Source organism: Sceloporus undulatus, chromosome 2 (genome assembly GCF_019175285.1).
Source record: "Sceloporus undulatus isolate JIND9_A2432 ecotype Alabama chromosome 2, SceUnd_v1.1, whole genome shotgun sequence".
In the NCBI taxonomy this organism is placed as follows: domain Eukaryota; kingdom Metazoa; phylum Chordata; class Lepidosauria; order Squamata; family Phrynosomatidae; genus Sceloporus; species Sceloporus undulatus.
This window is the reverse complement of record NC_056523.1, coordinates 61,338,372-61,342,173: the sequence shown is the minus strand read 5'-3', so window position 1 is coordinate 61,342,173 and position 3,802 is coordinate 61,338,372.

The window sequence follows — 3,802 nt, the reverse complement described above, 5'->3', positions numbered from 1 at the left end:
CGGCCAGAGGCCAGGAGGGCCTCGAAGGCACTCGGCAGCAGCAACAACCCCAGTGTCTGCTGCCTGAGGAGGCGGCAGAGGGCCCTGACCTCCTGGAGGGGCTCGGCGACGGCGGCGGGGACGATGGGCCTCTTGGCGCCGCGCTGCTCCTTCTCCTTGTCGCGCTCCTTCTCCTTCCCGTTCTCCGAAGCAGCCGCCGCCGCAGCCGCCGCTGCCCCTTCCCCTTTCTCCGCTTGGGTCATCCCGGCTCCCCGGACACCGAGACAGCCCGCAAGGAGAGGCCGCGGAGAGACTCCGAAGGAGCACTAGGGCCACTAGGCCAGGGCTCCTCCTGGAAGAGGCGGCGGCAAGGCCTCCCTCCCTCTCCCTCCCTGGGCCTGGTGGCCAGAGCCCTGGCGGCGGCGCAGTGGTTGGAGGCCTGTACTGCAGCCTCTCACGCAGTCATGATTAACCACAAGCTTATTTAATGTCTATTATCTTTTTATCCATCATCATCATCATCATCATCATCATCATCATCATCATCATCATCATCATCATCATCATCATCATCTTATTATTATTATTATTATTATTAGATGTATCCTTCTCTTTTGCCAGGACTGTTATTTTGGGCATGCCCTACATCCTGGAAAAAGAGCATCCCTGTCTTTACCGCAAAGGAGGACAAGGCAATGAAGGAAAAGGACATGAGAGAAAGATGTTTACTATCAATGGATGCCATCCTGTGGAGTCATTCGGTTGTCACAGTAATGGCTACAGAAGTGTGGTCCCTTGTGCAGCCAGTCATCCCACAAGTACATGCACACCTGCCTTATTGTCAGCTTGGAGGATGGGAGTGAATTGATTTGCACAAAGGTTGAGCCCTGGGCCATGGCATCTATTACATAATCAACTGCACAGCTGTGAAATCTATTGTTACGATGATGATGATGATGATATGGTTTATTTATATCCCGCCTTTTCCTTGTGGATTCAAGGCAGATTACAAAACAATTCATAAAAATTACAAAATACACCCCCCTCAAATACATCACAGCAATATTATAGCAATGAAGTAATTATACAAAAATATAAAGAATACAGAGTACAAAATCCAAAATACATAGCATAATAATGGAGGCATAACATAGCGTAATAATTTAAACGGCAATCCCCGGCACTTCCCTGGCAGCAGAACAACTATCAATATCAAATTACATATGTTAAAATAACATGACATGGCATAATAATCAAGATAACATAATAAGCAATAAAACAATCCCCATCTCTCCCCCGACAACAAAATAACAGTCAAGTACAGATTACATGCTTAAAATAGTTATACTGTACTAGTTATAAATTAGATAGAGAAAAGGCAAATGGAGCAGGATCATCAGGGGCAGGCTAGGCTGTTTAAGATTAGCATTGTCTGCATCCCCTGCTCCACTATGAACAGTAATCTCCCTCTGGCTGTTGCCATCTCTCTCCATAGTTAATATACTACTAATAAAACAAAAACAAAAAACGTCCAGCCTAATGTCCACTGTAGGCTGGTGATGTTCTCTGGGCTGGTTCAGCCAGTGTTCAGGCTTTTGAATTGCCATTCTCCCGACATGCTTCCCTCTTACCACTGCTGGACCGCTGGGCTCAGGTGTTTCTGTATCAGTGGGGTGATGGTCCTGGGCCTGGAGTCTGTTTTAAAGGTGCAGCTCTTCTGGCCTCTCTCCTCCCAGCTGTGCCAGTGGGGTTGATATGTGCCTTCAAGTCATTTCCTACTTAAGGTGACCCTTAAGGTGAGGGAGTTTGCCATTGCCATCCAAAGGCTGAGAGAGTGTGACTTGCCCTTCAGAGGGAGTTTACCATTGCCATCCAGAGACTATGAGAGTGTGACTTGCCCAGTGGGTTGATGTGACTGAGTGGAGATTTCAACTCTGAGCTCCAGAGTTTGGTGTTTGACTAGGACACTGGGAGACCAGTGTTTGAATCTTGGCTCAGCCATAGAAATCCACTGGGTGACCCTGGGCAAGTCACACTCTCTTAGCCTCAGAAAATGGCAATGGCAAACCCCTTCTGAAGAAACTTGCTAAGAAAACCTTATGCTAGGTTATTGTTTTAGATTTTATATTTTTTAAAACTTCTGTATGTTTAAATTTTAACTATATAATGTTTTAATTAGGTTATGTTAATTGTCTTTTAAAAGTTGTTTTAAATGTTTTTATATTCTGGGCTGCTTTGGGTCCTTTTTGTGAGAAAGGCAGCATAGAAATAAAATACAGTCATCCCTCCATATTTGCGGCTTTGATATTTGCAGATGTGATTATTCACGGATTTCATTAATATGTTCTCTCTAGGACTGTCTAGGTTCTCCAGTGCAACTCTGTGGTCAACTTTAACTAAATGTTGCACTGAAGAACCATTTGTAGCTACTCCAGTGCCATTCTATGGTCAGTGTATGTTGGACATTGACCACAGAGTTGCACTGGAGGACCTAGAGATTCTTAGAGAGGTGTCCTCTCAGGGAAAAAGTGTTTTTGTTATTTGCGTTTTTTCCATATTCACAAGGGTCTTGTTCCCCTAACCCTAGCGAATATGAAGGGAAAACTGTAAATAAAATAAAATAGGTATGCCTTAGGGTCGCCAGAAGTAGGAAATTATTTGAAGTCAGAAAACTCCAACATCTTAGTCCAGTGATCAAACCACTACACCATGCTGACTTTGTTGTTCCTATGCTGGTGTGTATTTATAATACAAAAGCAGCATATGGGATCTTAGCTACAGTCCCCATAGGATCAAGAAGCCCCAAATATTTTAAATTGGAATAGGTATAGCTCAAAATAATATTGTTGCTGTGCTCTGTGATGATTGTCAGCAAGACAGGTTATCATTATTTTGCCCTTGACGTACATTTTGTGTTGCTGTATGTTTATCCAGTCAACTCACATCCAACCATTGAGGCAAACAAAAACAACTTTATTGTGAAACTTAGTAACAGTAACTAAAAAGAGAGTGTATGATTTGACCAAGGTCACCCTGTGGGTTTCCATGGCCGTGTGGGGATTCAAAGCCTGGGCTCCAGAATTGTAGTGCAACACTCAAACCATTATACAACCTGCCCTATCGATCCTTGATCCTCATGGCTTACTGTCCAAGGAGGTGAAGCAACTAAGTTGCTGTTGAAATCTATAATTAATGCATCTTTCAGGGAGGGCCATTTCCCAGCTATTCTAAAAACAGCAGTGGTTAAACCACTATTAAAAAAGCCTTCCCTTGATCCCCTGGACAGAAACAATTATAGGCCAGTTTTGCTCCTTCCATTCATGGGCAAAGTGACTGAGAGAGTGGTTGCCATTCTGCTCCAAGCAGTCTTGGAAGAAATCGATTCTCTACATCCATTTCAAACCGGCTTTACGACAGGATATCGAGTTGAGACTGCTATGGTCGCCCGAGTCGATGTTCTCCGTCTGGGCATCGATAGGAGAAGTGTGATCCTGTTGGTGCTTTTGAACCTCTAAGTGGCCTTTGATACCATCAACCATGGTATCCTTCTGGATTGCTTGGGGGAATTGGGGATTGGGGGCACTGCATTGCAGTGGTTCCGTTCCTATCTCTCAGGCAGATTCCAGTTGGTGATGCTGGGAGACAGTTGCTCCTCGAAAAGGGAGCTAAAATCTGGTGTCCCCCAGGATGACACCCAGACATGTTTTTCCATGTCTCAGACTGCCTGAGTTACTATGGAAAGCATCTCTCCTCTGAATGTCTTAGGTTGGTAATGGACTGCATGAGGAAAAGCAGACTCAAGTTGAATCCTAATAAGACAGAG